The 20,259-nt window shown below is 34.7% G+C and overlaps 1 long non-coding RNA gene across 1 annotated transcript in view; it reads left to right on the forward strand.

Moving 5' to 3' along the window:
• Positions 1–16,577: 16,577 nt before the first annotated feature.
• The window catches only part of LOC115278672, a 66,226-nt gene continuing 62,544 nt past the window's right edge, over positions 16,578–20,259 (forward strand). Inside the window, exons 1-2 of the long non-coding RNA XR_003903021.1 lie at positions 16,578–16,652; positions 18,645–18,769. This is a non-coding gene — a long non-coding RNA (uncharacterized LOC115278672). The remainder of the gene's footprint in view (positions 16,653–18,644; positions 18,770–20,259) is intronic.

The following is a 20,259-nucleotide window of genomic DNA, read 5'->3' on the forward strand; positions in this document are numbered from 1 at the left end:
AGCAAATACTTTGGAACAATGCTGGGAGTGTCTGACCACAGCAAGTCTCTGCAGGCATAAAAATGTAACAGACACCACTTACTCTCCCTCAGGTTTCCCTCAGGAATTTGATAAAAGGCCTAACTGAAAATAAGTAGTAGGCCATAAAATGTATGACCCACAAGGACTGATATGAGCATAGATCACCCCTCACACAGTGGAAATGAGCCAATCAGAAGTGGACAGCCCAGCCCCTAGAGCTATCCAGCTAATAAGGGTAGGACCTCAGAAGAAACAAGGTGGGAAGGGAAGGGAAAGCTGACCAAAATCTTATAAAACAAAGACCCCTGCCTATCGTCACAGGCGTTCACTTTCAAGTGTCCCTTCTCTGTAAAGAGAGCCTTCATACTATTCTTCCTTTCTGATTTCATACTTTATAGACTTTTGCTTGCTCCTCCATTTGTGTCCACCTCTTCATATGTCAAAGCTGCTAGGCAATGAGCCCTGGGTACTAAGGTACAAAATCCTGCAACACCACCAATCACAAAACAGACAGATAATCTGAGGCATCAGAGGAATAGACTTGTCAAAGAGCTATTCTCAAAAAATGGACTGTTTTCTAGAGTAATTTGTTAAGAAACACTTAATTTCAAAGCTATTTAAAATTCTCTGTGGCATAGAAAAAGGAAGAGAACTTCCACACTTTAAAAAGGTGACCAAGGGGTGCCTGGGTGGCTCAGGCGGTTAAGCCTCCGATTTAGGCTTAGGTCATGATCTCACATTTGTGGGTTCCAGCCCTGCATCGGGCTCTGTGCTGACTGCTCAGAGCCTAGAGTCTGCTTTGGATTCTGTGTCTCCCTCTCTCTCTGCCCCTCCCCACTCTGTCTCTCTCTGTCTCAAAAATAAATAAAAAACAAAAAAAAAGGTGACCAAATATTAACACCAATGATAAAAGGTACACTCCATTTGCTACATTGCCCTGCACTAGCCTCAAATAAATAAATAATAAATAAATAAAATAGCTCCAGACCAATTTCACCTATGAATATCAATTTAGAACCACATTAAATAAAATTTAGCAAACATTATTCAGAAGTATCTTAGTCAACTGAGTTTTATTCCATATATGCACTTGTCCTGCTGTCTTTCTGAACCTGACTGCTCAAGTACAGCATTTTGGTATTAGATACTCTTTATTGATATTTGATGTTTATTAAATGGTAGTCATGGAGTATTCAAAATGCCCAGGTGACTCTCAGGTGCCTTGAATCACTATTGGTCTTCAGTAGGTGACTTCAGGGTGAATGACTTATTCCTTGATTCTTTTGAGAAGTCTGAAGACTGTCCACTGCTATATTCTCCATTGTGCTCTGTATTACAGTTCATCTCAGCTTTGTTTTGTATTTGTGAGGGCTAACAGACATTTTCCTGGACCAGAAACAATTATTGGGTCCTTCGGTACTACAATAAATATTTGTTCTTGCGTATAATTTATTTAACCAATTAGATATAAAGTGGTAGTTTTGCATTAAAATGAACTCAAAATATCAATATAATATACAAATGGAACATTTTCCAATTTTAAGAATAAACAGACAAAAATATTCGGTTAGTGGTCATATCGAGATTAAGATAAAGATATATATTAAAACTAGTATGTCTAGAGGAGAAAACTACCAATCTTCATCTCTCTTACCTTAACCTTACTAACATTTAAGTATATCTCTTTCTATAGGGCTATTATCTATTTTCTTGAATTTCCTTAAAATCTTACTTTTATGTAAGAGCTAAAAAGCCTTTCAGGATAAGCTATATATTCAGATTCCTTTCACTGGGCAATCAATAGCATCTGATTATCTTGTGAATGGAGGTCAATGCCTGTCCTGATTGGGAGAAAAACACCACAGCTCCAGTACCAATACTTGACGGTGTAATTAGAGGATAATGCATAGCTTTTATATGCACTTTCTGTTCTTAATAAAAGAAGGTATGAGACTAGAATAGGTGCTGCTCAAGGGCACTAAAAGGACTAAAAATACTGAGGTTCTCTCTGGCCTTGCCTGGACTAGCATAAAGAGGCCTAGTGATGATGGTAGCCAAGGTGTTGGGGAAAGCACCTCATTAAAGGTGGGCTTCCTAGAGAGACAGAAGGAACACTGTGGCTTTAGAGCAGTGAAGAAGCAAGTCCAGACTGACAGGAATTCACATACCTGAAGTCTGGAACAGTCAAACCAGCTTGAGGCCATCTATCACCATAGCAGTTAGTGGCTGCAGGAGCTGTGTGAACCCGAGATTCCTGGAGAGAGTACAATACAAGAGTGACTGCATCACAGAGCTTCTGACCCTGGGATCCAATAAGTAGATGTTCACAAAGCGAGGATCAAGAGGTTTGGTTCTCCCTGGGCATTTGGCTCTGAGGGCGAACAGGCATTCATTAGAGAGATAAGGCTCCAGTTTGAGAGATAGGTCTTAAGTATTAGCAAGAGCCTCTCTGAGGCCTCCTAAAGCAAAACAGCAGGACCCCACAACAGTGGAGAGGGTTCAGAAGGCACAGCTGTGGCAGTCATAGAAGGCTCGGCCCAAGGAAGAAAATTATTATAATCTCAGTGACTCCAAGAAATCTCAGGGACACCATACTAGGTGAATAGTGTCTAAAACCTATGCTTCCTATTCCTAAACATACAATTTGCCTGTTTTTTGAATGATTTGAGGAGTATTTCATTTCTAGTGTCTAAAGAATTAGCATGCAAATTTTAAAGTTTGTATTTTGAAAACCTTGAGCGTTAGAAAGGATTGTAGAGATAATATATTCCATCACATATCCATAAAAACCATTTCCAAATGAGAAATGTGACACTCTGGGAGATATTCTAACTTGCCTACAGTCATGAGTGGTAATGAAAGAATTAATACTCACATTGCTGATTCCTAGCACAAACTTAGTCTCATTAGTATGCAATATAAAATCCTTTGGCTAACAAAGAGTTAATTTGCTAAATAAAATTTCTAGTTTATTTCCCTTTTTAAAACCATTAACAACGATGGTTTGCTAACTTAAGCTGGCCAAAATAAACATTCTTCAAAGAATAAAAGAAAAAAAAGAAAAACTGCTTATGGATACAGTAGCTGCCCGTAGATAGCGATATCTCCTATATGATTATATAAAATACATACAATGTCACCATATATATTGGTGATCTATCTATCTATCTATCTATCTATCTATCTATCTATCTATATCTACCTATATGGATAAATGGATAGAAAGACATACAGATAGATATGGATATAAGTAACTTTATATGTAAACATATATGTATACATATAGAGTTAGCACATAACTATTCCTTGAAGCTATAATTGATAGATATATAGTTAGCCCTTATTTCCTTATTGCTCCTTAGTTATTGCTACCTCTACTTACTGGTTCAGCAGTTCCAAACCCACCCAGAAAGATGTCACTGGAAGTGACCAAACACTGCTTGGTATAAAGCTTTTGGATCTAAAAGTCTCAGGGTATTTTTAATGTCTACAATGAAAATCTTGTTCCCTGCCTGCTTATGGGTGAATCCATTCATATTATTAAATAAACCAACTTTTATAAGAAATATATATAGATAGATAGATAGATAGATAGATAGATAGATAGGGAGTGAAATCCTTTTCTAAGAAGATGAAAGAGAGAATGCTGTTTGATTCTTGATAAGAGGTGAGAATTTTCACAGAAGGTACAAAATTTGTAATCCTAAGATTGACAGAGAAATGATATAAGCTTATACCCCTCACTCAGGATAATACTTGAGAAAATGGCAACTCTACTTTCCACACTGTTTTTCTGACAAGGAGTACTTTAATTATTATAATAAAAGCAACTTTGAAAATATAAGACTGGCAAATTAAATTGTTTCCTTATACATATCCACCATGAGTTGACCAGTTTGAAAGTTTGTCTCAACTACTTAGCAACCTATTTTTCCTACTTATTGGCATTACATTCATTTTATTTTTATTTTATTTTGAGAACACTTAACATAAGATCTTAGCACAATGTTCTTTTGATGCTTTAATTCATTGTTTAATTACCTTATTTATTTTTATATTTCAATTTTTGTTTTATTAATTCTTTTTTTTCTTATGCTTTAGAACAACACAGTGCTTAACATATAATGTACAAAGTAAGACACATATGTATTGAGTAAAAATATATAATTACTAATGTACATTACATAATGAATGTGAAATTAAGTAAATTAGAAATGAAGCAAGTTTTTAAAGTCATTTCTTTTGTAGAAATCTTTCTGTTATCTAAGCCTTATCTAGGAGCAGGAATCTGGGGCTAGTTCATAATGAAACTACTTTCCTTGGTTCTTAATTCTACAGTTTCACTAAGTTTCTTAATGCAGAAATATGATAAAATAACCAAGGAATATTTTAAAATAACAACTCTAAGAAACTTCCAGTTTGGGCTGAAATAAAATAGCATCTTCTCTAGTTCAGAACTTAAAAACTTGAGCACAAGGCAACAAGTAAAAACAGGAAGCCTGTATTATGTAAGGAAAAAGATGGACTGACTAAAGACCATGGGATTGAGGAATGAAAAGACAGTAAGCTGGCTCCCTGGTGGTCCTTTTTGCCTTCCCAAATAGCCAGGATGAGGCACCATAGTTTGCAACCTGGAACCACCTAAAGATTCCGACAAAAAATAAAAAAGGCCTAAGAAAAGCCGGCTCCATCTAGCCAAAGGGGACAGAAATGAGTAGCCAGGTAGATTAGTAAACTTTCTGACAATATCTGCTTTGCTCCATCTAAGTACCAATGGAAAAACTCTTCCTTCTGGTCCCTGGTGTCAGAGGGTTGAACACAGAGCCAAATTTCTATCTCTACCTCTTGACATAAATAGATACTGCTATGATCACCCCACCAGATTGTCCTTGGTCCAGCCACTCAAGGAGCTGAACTTTCACCCATAAGGCAGCAACAAGGTAGAATAAGACAGTGCAAGTTGGGGCCAATAAACATCCTGCTTCTTCATCTTTCCCATGGTCTATGAGGCCCAGAGGCATGAAACTCCACCTGCACTGTCCTCCACCCTATCAGCAATGAACCAGTATGAAGGGGTATGATGAGGCACTCTGCTGTCCCTGATAGGGTAGTATTAGTGGAGATCACAAGGGAGCTGTGATCTATGTGATTCTATGCCCGTTCAACAGCAAAAAGGTAATACAATACCATGCTCTCTTTTTTCAGGGAATGGATCAGCGGGGCATAAACCTTGAAAAAAAGGTAAATTAAAAAAAAATGAAATAAAACCTCATTAGACCACTTCAGTAGTAGATTGGAGATGACAGGGGAAAGAATCATGAACTTGATGATGGAACAATAGTAATTACCTAATCAGAACAGTAAAGACAAAAAGAACTTTGGTGACCTGTGAACCAATATCAAAATATCTAATATACACAGTATCAGAACCCCAGAGAAGAGGAAAAAGAGCATGGGGCTGAAAAATTACTCATGAAACAATGGCTAAAATTTCTCAAAATTTGGTTAAGTGCATAAATAATTAGATTCAAGATGCTGTGTAAAACATAAGCAGAATAAACCCAGAGGACTCCATACTAAGACACATAATAATCAAATTTCTAGAAACTAAAAGCAAAGAAAAAGTCATGAATGCAGCTAAAGAAAAATGACTATTACCTAGAGGAAAAGAAAGGTTTGAATAACAGCAGATTTCTGATCTGAAACTATGGAGCCAGATAGAAATATACATCATTTTTCAAATGCTAAAAGAACTATCAATCCTGAGTTCTATATTCAGCAAAAATATCTTCAGGAATGAATTCACTCTCACATGAAGGAAAACTAAGAATTTGTCCCTAGCCTACCTACTGTTAAACAATGGTTAAAGGGAATTCTCCAAAAAGAAAGGAAAATAATAATTTTCACTTTTCATTGGTACAACTTAGCTGAATTATAGGTTTATCAGTCTAACATTCCTAACATTAGAGTTCATTGTGTGTCCATTCATTCACTTACCTACTATGTAACAGGCACATGATTATAAGGCCTTGTCAGGCACTAAGATAAGCACATGGAATATATTGCGAAATGTGATAAAACTGTCCATGTAGACAGAGAACATAAAATTCAATGAAAAAAATTCACATTGTGATAAGGAGACAAATGTGTTGTATTTACAATTATTTTTAAACCCTGTGAACATGTACAGGATTCATAAAGATATACGTCTTCTAGTGGATCAGGTGGGAGGGCTTTCTGAGAACACATGATTCGAGATGATACTGAGAAAGGAAGGAGATAACAGTGTTGGAGGAGAGGACACGTAAAGGTGGAAGAAGAGCATTCAAGGTAAAGAGACAGAATGCAAATGACCCTGCCAAGGGAAGGAAGGAGTTTAGGGCCTTCGAGGAACTAAACAGCCAGTGCAACTGGAATTTAGTGTATAATGGGCAAAATGAAACTTTGAGATTGACAGGGCCTGAAAACCATGGAGTCCACTTTCAATACCAAGCCTTACTATGAACACATGAAGCTGCAGCAATGTTTTAAATGGGAGAGTATTACGATCAAAGTGCCGTCCTTAACACAGTTTCACTGACATACTCCTTTCCTCTCACAACCCTATCACGAGTGTACTCCCATGAATCATTTTCTCTCCCTCTTTTAGACACTATACTGACCTCGACATTACTACATCTGACTTGAAAACCAAATTCTGACCTGACAGTTTTATTTGCCCATATCTATTCCTTAACATCTGACCTGTAGTGTGGGGTTAACATCTACTTACCAGAGTTAAGGCTCCAAGTAACTGGAGAGTAAGCTCTAGATCTTTCCATTTGAAAATAAGTACAAAATAATGATGGCATTTCTTCTTAAAATATTACTTTAAAATCTAAAGTAATTTTTTAAATTAAATTATGATTATTTCTTGATAATCTGGTAGTTTGTTTTTTAAAAACTCCATCAACAACAAGGGGCTACTGGGTGGCTAAGTTGTTAGGCATCCAACTGTTTTGATTTCGATTTCAGGTGAGGTCATTGTTGAGTTTGAGCCCTGCATCAGGATCCGTGGTGACAGTGCAGGGTCTGCTTAGAATTCTCTCTTTTACCCTCTTTCTCTGCCCCTCCCCTGCTTATGCTCTCTCTGTTTCTCTTTATTTTTTTAAATGTTTTTTTATTTATTTTTGAGAGACAGAGAGAGACAATGCAAGCAAGGGAGGGCCAGAGAAAGAGAGAAATACAGAATCTGAAGCAGGCTTCAGGCTCTGAGCTAGCTGTCAGCACAGAGCCTGATGAAGGCTTGAACTCACAAACCGTGAGATCATGACCTGAGTGGTAGCCATACGCTCAATTGACTGAGCCACCAGACACCCCTCTTTCTTTCTTTATTATTTTATTAGTAAATAAATAAGCTTAAAAAATTGCATAGACTTTCTTTAATGGACTTGTTTTATCATTATAAAAACATATTAAGGAGACATTTAAACATAACTGCAGAAGAAATCTTTCAAAAGATACTGATATAAAAACATAAGAAGGTCACTTTTCAGAAAAATAATGAGGTATTTAAATACAATAATTTTATATGTTGGCTCTATGATAATTTTCATAATTCCTTAAATTTAGGTATATTTTAAGTTAAAAAATAATAGCCCAATATAATAATAATAATAATACATTTTTTAAAGTGTCTGCCATGTTAGCAATATACCAAGTGTATTATTTCTTTTTAGCTTAGCAGCATTTCTATGTGATAGACATTATATGCTTATTTTATTTTATTTTCAAATATTTATTCATTTATTTTGAGATAGAGAGAGAGTCTGAGTAGGGGAGGGGCAGAGAGAGAGAGAGGGAGAGAGAGAGAATTCTAAACAGGTTCCATGGACACCATGGAGCCCCATGCAGAGATTGATGTCAAGACCCTGAGATCATAACCTGAGCCAAAATCAAGAGTTGGACGCTTAACCAACTGAGCCACCCTGGTGCCCCTATGCTCAGTTGAAAATGAACAAACTAATACTAAGGGAGGTTTAGTTGTTTAAGATTACATCACTAGCCAGTGGTGCAGCTTTGATGAAAATTTAAGTTGGCTTGGAAATCCTGTTCTGGACTCTAGTTCACTACAGTGAGATGTTAGGTGTTGGCATATATGATATGTTGACTAGTTTATGTTAAAATAAAATAACGCTGACACAGAACTTCCAGTGAGAATAAGTACTGCCCAAGATGACACTCACACACCCTGAAAGCTATTTGACAACACACAAAGAATAACACTTCTGAACTTCTAAATAAGCCTGGCTATGAATTTTTCCATTTTGCTTTTTAAAGATTTGTATGTTCTTTGGGATAAATGTAATCAATGATCATGTTTGTTCCTCAGAATTAAGTAGTCCTTTATGCCCATAAAATTCATTGTATGTTTAAGAGATATTATAGATTATAGCTATAACTAGAGTTAACCTTCTCATTTTCCAGATTTTGAACACTATGAGTAATTTATTACTTGATTTTTATTATATGAATTCCAAATTAATGAATCAAGTTTTATAATACAGTCTTTTTAAAGACCTTGTTCTCCAAGTATAGGAATATGGTATGTATTTAAAGGGTCGTTATCACTATTATTATTGCTGCTGAAGACCAATCCAACATTCATTTGTGACCAACTATTTTATGCTAGAGCAAAGCAAAGACCACGGAATAAAAGCAAACAATATAGTTCCTGGCTTCAATAAAGTAATGGTCTGATTCTAGTACATTGTGTAGACCCACAGTCACAGAAGGGAATCTTTTGAATCTCAACAATTGATAGTGATCAATGGAACTCCTGGTAATAGAACTGTTTTAAATTCTAATTTTCTTATTTTATTACAATATGCAGCAGAAGTAGGTTCTAAGACCCTCTGTGAAATGAGATTTAGAGGGAATACTGCTTTGTACTTATTACCCTTGATATTCGATGCCTACCACATAATATCTCTTGATTTTAACGTATAAGTATTGTTGTTTTCTGCCTACAGTCTAATATCCTGAGATCCCACCTTATTATCTTTTTTCTAACTGCCTGTAGTTTTGTTTTCCTGATTCTACTTTATGATACACAGTGCTGACTGTGAAGTCATTCCAATTCTTCAGGTCTCCTTGAATTATTCTCTGTTATTATTCATACTTCCATCTCTACTTATCGGCTGACCAACAACTCAGTCACAATATAGGCAAACTAAATGTTAATAGCTAACAGTGTTATCTGGTTTTTAATCATGATTGCATTTCTGGTTCCTGGGAAATCCTCCACCACGTATAACTACCTTCTCTCAATGCAAATGGGAAAATCCAACCCCATTAAAAATGAGAGAGAGATTTATTTTCCATTGCAAAGCAAGGATTATTTATCACTCAAAATAAGTTGATAGTAAAGAGTTCAAATTACAATGCCAAAACTTAGGAGATTACTTTCTTTTGATGCACAGTAGGTACTGATTTGTGATTTACATTGAGTATTGTATTATCATTATCATAGTATATATGATTATTGTAATATAAACATGTTTATTTAAAAATCAATGTGTACCATAAAATTCAAATGTCTCAATAAGATTAGTAGCTTAGTAGAGTGGAAAGAACAAAGAATTTGGAGTTTATTTTCATTATAAAATGAATTGAAATAGCCTTACAAATTTACAATAAAGATGAAATGGGAAAATTCATATGAATTTTGTTGTAAAATGCAACAAAATTTTTAACGTAATATAGTATCTGGTAATTGATTAATCTTGTTGGGGTAATTCTTAGGAGAAGAGAAATACTGTGATTATATAAAACAAGTATACAGCAGTTACGTTTTTAGATTTGTTGCGAACATATTATAGCTTCTTGATTTTCTAAGAAGTTAAACAGTGTTTGTGAAACTACCCCAGGGCTGAGATAATTGGTCTCACTTTGCTATTCCTCAGTTTCTACATTTATATGAGCTGTACTCCCAGAAAGACGTGCTTGTTTATTTTTTTCTAAGTGGGCCGATAATAATATTTAGAGAATATAGTGAACAGACTATATCTGGTACCATGAACATTAATTTCTCATTTTGACCATGATCTTAAATGCAATGCAAACATTGATGGGAGTTTAAGAATATGAGCGGATCACAGGTCAAGGGAACGCTGGGACAGCTAACACGTCGGACCAGCATGCGGGGAGAAAGCTGTTCTTGCAAGTGAAAAGCTGGAAAAGAGCTTCAAGTCCTTCCGTTTCGATGTAATAGCTGCCCAACAGAAACACAAGGTAGAGCTTGCTCAGCTAGAGCAGCAGATAACACAGCTTGAAAGCAACTTTGCAGGGGCCAGGAAACTTTGTAGTTAGAAAGATCAGCTGCACCCTTGAGATTGGGAGAAACAGGGAAATAGATATCTGTTCAACAATCGCATAGCTGTTGATAAGGAGAGGGAACTGGAAACATACCACTTCATACATTTTTCCTGAATTATTGAGAAATATGTATTTTACCTTATATTTTGTGATTCCATCTTTTTTCTTATTGTTTATCTCTAAATCCAGGGTATGTATCCGTTAAGTGTTGGTGATAGAAATGCATCAAGTTTCGTTTGGATAAAGATTAAAACTAAATTAAACTATAGTATTTATTAATGACACTTGTAGATGGCTAGAAGGTAAATCTGCCAAAACTTTAAGCAAATCATTCCACATTCACTTTGTATTTAGGAAGCAAAGCAAAGGACACGTATTTCCTAGTGAAGAAAATGACACGTCTGACAGGTGAAATTAAAACCATCTTTCCAATTCAGTTCACTAAGCGCTTATTATAGAGCGAGGTATACAAGAATCTGTGCTAAATGCTGGCAATGCAGAGATGGATAAATGAGGCAAAGCCCTTATCTTCCTGGAGCTCATATCCTGCTGGTGGTCCACAGAGCAGACCACTGTGATACACAGGCTGCTACTGTGTGGTTCACTGAGAAGTTAGTCCTTTTACAAAATGTGTCATTTTTATTATTAATTACATTTTGAAAAAATATTCACATGAAAGCCAATTACTTGAAATCGAATCAACAAGTATGTATTCTCTATGTCGCAGATTTTTCTAATTTCTAATTGTTTCAACATACATTCATAGTGTATAGTAGTGAATTCTAATACCTTGGACTTTTAAAATATATTATTTTATAAAATAGTGCTTTCTTTTTTATTCAGATTACTGGTAGAACCTGCTCAGAATTGAAGAATAAAAGAATTGGGCATTGAGAGTTCTAAGACCCTTAAGTTTTTCACGGGAAAACAAACAAAACAATATACCTCTTAGGTTTGTATGAACTTTTGAAGCACTTCATTATGTAAAATTACTGAAAGACATCATAGTAATTATAACAAGTCATTTTTTGGGGAGTCTGGTCTACAATTTAACAATTTGTTGGGGAAAAGCCATTGAGAATTGAATAGGCCTAAATCCATACCTTTTATTAATAATGACAGAAGTGATGGAATGTTGAAATATATATCCATATGAAGGTATCACATACCATTTCCTAAATTTTGTACACCTGAGAAAATATGTTAATATAAATAATTGTTGTGTTCAAATTATGGCCAAACATATCTGCAGGTTTTAAGCTGTCTAAAGTAATTCCACATTCTCAATGAATAATGTTTAACATTTGAACCAAAAACAGTTCGGCACGAATAATTAAAGGCTTAAGTTAAATACATAGACAGTCATTTAAATTTAGATCTGCAATAACATTTACTATTATTCTCCAAGGCTTTGACTGCTTGACAGAAACAACGTACTCTGGGATTAATTTCAAGAAATGGTGCCAACTGCGCTGCAATTTGCTGTAATTAAGACATGAAAGAACACTAAATATTCAGAATAAAAGAAGCATGATGGAGCATGATAGAGAGTCAAGGTGTGGCAGGGAGCCAAAAAAAAAAAAACAAACAAAAAAAACCTAGCCAGGAATACCATATTGATGGATACAAAATCTTTGATTATATTTAATGTCTTTTTCTCATTCAAATTTAAAGCAGAAACACAGCATGTAATAAAGACAATAAAATTGAAAAAGAAAGTGACAAACATTATGTTCTTATAAAGCTAATTAGTTTAAATGGTGTGAAGAAGTCATTAGGAGGGTATCATAATTATCTTTATGGTGTAGGGATTTCCCTGTGTGTCACATCAGTTTGCTTTAGAGCTAAATGGAAGAGCTATATAGGTGTTAACTCAAAGAGATCAAATACACTTTTTGTATTCATTAAATTTTTCTTCATATTTTAAAGAGAAAGAATTCATTTTGATCCAGCTAGTCTCCCTTTTAATTCCCTAAGAATTATGGGAAGTATTTTCTTTAGCTTTTGAACTTTTGCGTATTGATTAACACTACATTTAAGCTAATGGTGACTCTTCTTTCCAACTGACTTTTTTTTTTTAAGAGAGTCCCTTTAAGGTTTTGATCCTAAAAGAGATGTGGATACTTGACCCAGTTGCTAATGAGGGGCTGTATAATCTCCAGTACCCTATAGCTCAAAATAGCAGGATGCGATATAAAAAGTACATCATAAGAGGCACTATTGGAATGCTTTTTGTCTTCACAGGCAATACGCAAAAAGATAGGACTTTCTAAGAAAGTCAGAAGCTGGTCTCCTGCAGGCACAGGAAGCTATCAAAGTCAAAGTGGGTAAGGTGACGAGCCTCGACAGTGTGGTCAGGAGACTGAAAGCAAGCATCCGGGATATACAGGGAGGAAAGCATCCAAAAGAACAATCTTTGTCATTAGATCAGGTCTGCAGCAGCCAGATGGGGACCTGCAGAATCTGCATAGAGCAGGGCTTTGTGAGAGGGACCAGGGTACCCCAATTTGTGAGCTTCACCAAAATGTAATCTGTTCTAGTCTGATAAAAGAGAATTGCACATTACAGATGTGTGATTAGGGGCTCCAAATAGGAAACGTGGAAGGTATCGGGCTTTACGAAAGATGCTGTAAGAGTCAGCATCTTCAAGAGAACCAAAAAACAAAACTGAGTTGTTTCTACGCACAGAGATCTTTGCAGAAAATGCATAATGTCTTTTGGATACAGACTATGTATCTTAGCCCTTTTCTTGATGTTGCAAATCTTCATTTAGGTACAAAAAGGCTTGAAATGAAGGGCTTCATATACAGTGCTTGTGAACAATTCGAGTTAATTCTCAGTCTAGAATTTGACCATTCTAGTAAAAAATAAGTAGTTGAAGAGGCATCAAAGTATTTCACTAGTATTTACAGGACTCACTAAGATAAAAATACAAGAATTCATTTCATAACATAAATAAATAATCAATATTGCTTCTAATCTGTGTACATAATAATTACACAATGCTGAATCCCTCTAAAGTCTCTATGTTCGTTAAAGAATTTTTTTGTGGTTCTATATAAATAAGTACTATGAAGCTATGCATATTATTATCATTATTACTTTTGAGCTTGTTTGTCTCAACTTTGTGGTAGAATGCTTCCATGAAATAAAATATTAATGAAGTTACTGGGTACGTAATAGACAGCGTTTGTCAACCCCTTAATTTTTCCTTCCACTATTCACAACATTGCCAGATACGTGTTTCTGGATAAAACCCCCTAGAGGTCTCCTGCAAATTCTTTTTCAATACAACCAGATCATTGCAGATAATTGTATTACACAGAGTATCGATCCAAAATCGTTGCGCACCGGAAACATCTGAAAAAACATGATTATAGCTTTCTGTTTATTGTTCGTACATCATATAAGCAGGCTTTTGTGTGAATCACCTGTAAAAAAGGCAAGGTGGAAACATCAGAGAAATTACCTCTTTACAAGAATCTATTGATCACTTTAAATCAAAGAAGTATGTTTGACATAAGATTACCTGCCAGTTTGAACATTAGGTACACTATGTTATAGCCTGGGGCGGTTGTAAGTCTGACAAAGGGATTGTAAATAAAGCATGCAGCTGCTAGCACCTCTGGCTTGGGATCAACTCAGGCTCAAGCCCAAGGCAGAGGTAAACTTAAAATAATTTACCCCCTTTAACCAGCACATAATGAATTAGAGTAGACTCTTAGGAGAACCATGAGGCATAAATCTCTTAGTCATTTCAAAATCGGCAAACTTCACAGAAAATTCACATCATGGAGAGTTGACAAAAGGTCTCTTTTGTGTACGAGCCGCAAGGTGACCCAAGTAGTCTTGAAGACAGTCTATTGGTACAAGTAGATTCTTCAAAAAAGAAACTTCCTGCAGCATTCTTACACCCATAATCATAGGTAGCTTGATCACTCAGATCCTTTTAACCTAAAGACCATTAACCACTCAATGTCGATGTCTAAAAATGTCCCCCAAAACTCATTTAAAAAGTTTCAATGTGGTTTTCTTTTTTCATAAGAAATATGTGAAAGGTAAAAAAGCATACAATAAAATGCTGCATCCAAATACGTTTTGCAACTACATTAACAATGTTAAAAACATATCACTGCAGAAATATCAATTGCTTTCATTTGATTATATTTTTATTTGGTCAAGAGCAGGGAGGGCCATAGTGCTTTTACATATTTCTTTAAGCTTGGAAGGGTTTTTTTTTTTTTTGAAAGCACACTCTTTGTAAGTTCTTTATTGGATTCCCCCCCCCCACACTTTAACATGTGTTGAAATTATTAAACATTTAACTCATTTGTTCAGAGAGATTTCGATGTATTTGGAATTTAATAAAGATGAGCTCTGGGTGATGCATTCTTCCTTGTTAAATATTTAGCTGTTTGCGTTAGCCTTGTGGTTTCCTGAGGCACAAATTTAAACTGTTAATATATAGAAGGTTTAAGCTATAAAAATAGTAGATGCTGTAATTTCTTCTGGGGCAAAACTGGTCAGGTTGAACACTTGCAAAAAAACAAAGTGAACATGCATGCACGTATTTATTAAAATATAAGCAGTCAGTTGCTCAAAATTTATAAAGAAAAACTGAGAATCAGGTATTCTTAGATCTAATTTATAAGGGGTCATCATTCAACTTCAAAGATGAGTGATAAATGTAGAATATTTATATAGAGTCTCTTCTTTACGGGGTTGCCTGTAAAAGACGCCTCTGATGTCAGACTGTGATACCTTGGTTTCTAACTTTATTGAAGCTTCGTATAAACCTCATTTTTTGGACATAAAATGAGAATCATTAAAAGGAAAGATGCTCTTTTTTTATAAAAATATGGTCTTCTCCATTTCTATTCATATTGATTTGGGGATTTTAAAAGAATTTTTTCCTTTTTTTCACTTTGGATTACAAGATTAAAATGACAGATTTTCATAAAATATCATGATCTTTAATGCAATGAGATTTGAAGTGCTGTGCGATTTAAAAATACCTCCAGAAATACACTATATAACATAATGTGTATAAATTTATATCCAAACATATGATTAAAGAAATAAAGCACATTTACATTTGATGGCATGCATTTGAGGCAAATAGGGAAAAAAAGCAGATAAATACTTTTATAAAGGGGAGATATTCTAACACAATGTACAGATATATATCTCTAGGAATACGGTCAACAAAGAACAAAGGAAAAATGTCTTTGTCTTAAATCACTTATTTTTTGAGAGCTTGGAGCATACAGCCTGGTTTGCTTTGGTCTAATCTGCCATCTACTGGATGACCTTGAAAAAGTGCTTACATTTCATAAATATTATACATGAAAATAAATCAGTGGAGGACCATCATTTTGGCATAATTTATAACATATCAGTCTCTGTGTAAATATAAATAAGTATATCTGAAGCCTGTGTTAAGGAAAGGAAAAGAATACTATGTGTTAATGTTATTCTGTCTAACACACTTATGTTGCAACAGAAATCTCCCAATTAAAGTCAGCAAATTGTTGTCTGATTAAGACACCTAATTTTTGAATTCAAATGTTTTATAAACTTGAGATTACTGACATGCATCTTGTATTCCTTCATACATGCCTTTGTTTACTTGTGCATTAAAGAAAGGAATCTGAAAACTGAATGCATGAGCTTGTATTTTGACAAGAAGGATCTGTTTAAATCTTCCTCAAAGTTGCATTGCATAAAATTTAAACCAAAAACAAAAGAAAAAAACACATTAGATTGGTTTTTTAAAAGGCAATGTTCTTGTTTTATCTTTCAGCCCAAGAACTTGCCAGTCAAGATGAAAAACTTCTTCTAATGGAATCCAGCTTGAAAGCTACTCAAGAGCAGCTAACTGAGCAAATAGCAGAAACAGTTCGCCAAGAACAGAACAGTAGAAAACCCCAGGCAGAGCTGAAGACAGTGACAGAAGGGATTATTGCTTCTGAAGAAGAAAAAAATGATTACAAGTGAGTTGTTTTTTAGTATTTCAGAAAGTTTTCCTTTACATACTAAAATCAAGTCAATCCTTTGCCTTTAGTTGCTTAATAATTAACTCTCTCTGTCTTGCAAAAGGGTATGTGTAAATGTGCTAGCTTGTACAATAAATTGTTCATTCCAAAAGAGATAGAGTAAATTTGCATTGTGTCTTAACTGAAGTGGGACATGCTGAACAGCGTGACTGTCCTATTCCGATCCTAAACAATGGTGTGGCGGTCAACTTTCTTGTTAACTATCAAGAAATGTTCAAGGTAAGATGCAAGAGAAAGAATACACTGTGTTTCTGTAGCACCTATCTGCCAGTGGTGTTCTCATCTTTCTCCTTTTGGAGTCCAAAGGTTACATATGGCTCTTGTTGCCTTTCTTTTCTGTTAAAGTAGCAGCTCTAAGCAAGACACTATTAAATTGAGAGACATTTAGAGGTTTTTGGGCAGACCACTGAGGCATGTAAGGAACTATGAAGAAAAGTAATAAAGATCTATGCTGTTTTGAAACATTCATGAAAATTGTTTTAGTGAAACATCTCCAGTAGTTAATTTCTGCTTTCATCATCTAAATTTTTATGTGATTATTATGCTTAATACTATGTTTTCATATTTTATCACTTACTTTTCAAATAAACATTAGTCTCTTTTTTGAGTGTTCTGATAATTAGGTATTCTATCCTCTCTGCCTTTTGCTTGATTTTCTTAGGGTTTTTTTAGAAATAATTTTTTTAAAGTAGCATAACCCAAATGAACCTCTCTTTCTCTCTCTTACTCTCTCCCATCCCCCTTTCTCTCTCTCTCTCTCTCTCTCTCTCTCTCGTTGTTTTTGTCAAGAATTACACTTTACTCACTGAACACTGGTTAAATTGAGTAACCACAGTTAGATAAAGCACACATACCTAAACTTTTTTTTCCCCTCTCCTGTCACTCACCCTTTGAACGCAATCTTGAGGCCGGAACTGAAAAGGCATTTGACAATAACTAATCTTTGGAAGCCAAATTCTAAAGCTTCATTACTTACTGCATGGGATTTCAAAATATTGTATATAATGAATGTTGAAATTCTTCTTCTAATTTATAGTTTATAAAGCTAACTAATAATGCTAAAATATAAAAGTAAACTTTTTGAAATTTATTCATGAGAAATTTATTCCTGCATTTTAATCCAATGGTTTAATATTGGAAGGCACTAAAAATAATTTTACAATCTTGGACGACATTTTACAGGCTTCTAAATAAAATTAAACACTCAGATAAACCCTGTTTGCCATTAATCTACCTTTAGTCAGCTGCCAGAACTCAGACAACAAAAAGCCACATTTTACAAATATTAAAAGGTAGAAATTGGCACCAAGAATTAAAAGCATATTGGGCAAGGTTTCTTTCGGAATGGCTATAGTAATGTACTATTGTTATAAATATTATGGTCTTTTAAAAAGCTGGATTATATTAGGGGAATAATACTTTAAGATATATTTAGATAAGAAATATATAAAAATGTTTGTGAACACTAATGTAACGCTAATGATAGTGGCACATGTTAATATTATTAAAACAATGCCATTTTTCCTACAGTTAAATGCCATTATAAAGACATAGTATTCAGTACACGCACGAAAAATATAATTTTGATCTGAAAACTGGCATGCAAATATCTGCTTCCAATCTTGGATTTTTAGAAGTAAATAAACCAGGAAGTGCTTTATCCAGTTAAGTAACAAGGAAAGACTAAACTTAAGTTCCGTATACTTGATATATATGTATCTGTCTTATTTTCCAGTACAGCTTGATCATGAAAGTAAGTACGCTATTCTCTCTCAATGTGAAATTGCTGGGAAGGTGTACAAATATCACCTCAGAGACTAGTTAAAATTACAACAGTATTTTTTTTTTTTTTGCCTAACTATTTGCAATGGTTTTTAGCAATTAAATATCTTGGAAGTTCTTGGAAGTAAAAAAATTATAGATATTATTATGACATGTTACAAAAACCTATTGTTGAATTTAAAGAGAGTAATACATGATGGTAATCAGCCAAAGGTTGTTTCTTAAGAGAAACTAGTTCACCTTTTTTTTTTAAACATAACCTCAATATACATTGTCACAGGGTGTGCCTACATGCTAGATATGTCTTAATGTGAAAAACCATATTACTGTTTAAATGTAACATAAAATCAAACCCTTTCTGGCCCTGCCAAAATTAAAAGTCCTAACTTAGTTTATTCATTTTTATTGTTTTCTCCACTCAATCCACAGGTGGCATGAGCTGGTCAGATTTGTTAATTGATTTGGTATTGGGCAGGACCAGACACCATGGCATTCACCCGTCAGAAGAAGAAACAAAAGCCACGTCACGTGTCATATGGCATGAGAATATTCTAGTGAGTTCTCTTACCCACTCATTTCTTTATCTGGAAAAGTCTTTGGATTTTGACTAAGCGATGCAGGGTGAAATGTATAGAAGGTTAAGATCAAAGACCCGAGTAGTTTCCGGAGTTCACAATTGTGGTTGAATTTTGCTGCAGAGAGCAGAGGCTCTCACTAGAATGAAACATTCTGGGCTTTTTTTTTCCCAGAAAAAGAGAAACTCACTTGAGAAATCATGATTTTATTTTATCTTACAAAAATAGGCAAAAAATGAAAACCTGAAACATACTTTTTGAAATGTGCTGATATAAGTCATAAGACAATAACTAGACTGTATATTTTAAGATTCCTGTTACGATTTGAAATATATGTCAGGTATCCACATGCATCTTTCTAATAGTCCTAATGTATTCAAGTGACTGCTTGATAAGTAATTATCTCAAAACGATTTCCTCCATTCATTTAGAAGTAGCCAGGTTCCAGCACCGTACCACCAAAATCTATTACTAGATTAAGTCATTTTTAACGAAATGTGGAACAGTTAAAAAAAAAGTGGTAAAGCATGTGGCAATCAAAAGGAAGATTGTTTTTAGCATTAAAATGTGACTTGTAAGTCATTGGTTCCATAAAGTTTAATTTTTAAAAGAGCATATAGGATTTAGATTCTATTTTTCTCCTCTCTTTCTGAACTAAATGTAGAGAACACACACCATATACTCAGTATAAGCCTGTTACACTTGAAAGATTTGTTCTGAATGTCCAGTGGGAACCTGGAAATCGTAATAATTTGTAGTATCGATTGAGTGAGGCTATGCAGCTGGGGCCTCTGGTGAATAGACAGGAATAGACATTTTATTGATTAACTTTTACAGTCATATTTTCAAGACTCCGCTGCAACATAATTCTCACTTCCCAGCTTTGTGTTGCTGCATCATGAAACCTGGATTCTTCTCTCTTAACATTTACCCACTTGAGGAAAAAAGTATGGACATGTCTTGCCAGGGTTACGATCTACAAAGATGCAAAACTTTCTGGAAAATGATTTCTCTTAGTCCTATTCTACCACAAACAGTAGAAAGGAACGAGCTGGTTATACCAGTTTGGGAAAAATCATTACAGCAACTATTTGGTAATTAAACTTCTTCGCTTCACCCTCATTCTTTTCATGTTTAAGCATCTTAATTTCTCTGCCCTAACTTCATGCATGTCACTACTGAATTGTCTTCTGATGGCTTTGTTTTCATTCATCAGCATTTTCTATCTTATTTAATGTGAGCAGCAGAAGAAAAATTACTGTACTGGTGGTCTATAGTTTAGTCTAAAATTATTAAATGCTAAATCATTTGGGCAATAATTTCAAAGTATGGAAATGTGAATATATGCCTATTGTGACATATGTGATATTTCCCTAGGCCTGTTAGAGTTTTTTAAAGCTATTTAAGCAAAATAATGTTGTATTTGTACAGGTGAATATAAGGCAAATATTTTGCATATAATCATATGT

The sequence above is a fragment of the Suricata suricatta genome, chromosome 15 (assembly GCF_006229205.1).
Source record: "Suricata suricatta isolate VVHF042 chromosome 15, meerkat_22Aug2017_6uvM2_HiC, whole genome shotgun sequence".
NCBI classification, from domain to species: Eukaryota; Metazoa; Chordata; class Mammalia; order Carnivora; family Herpestidae; genus Suricata; species Suricata suricatta.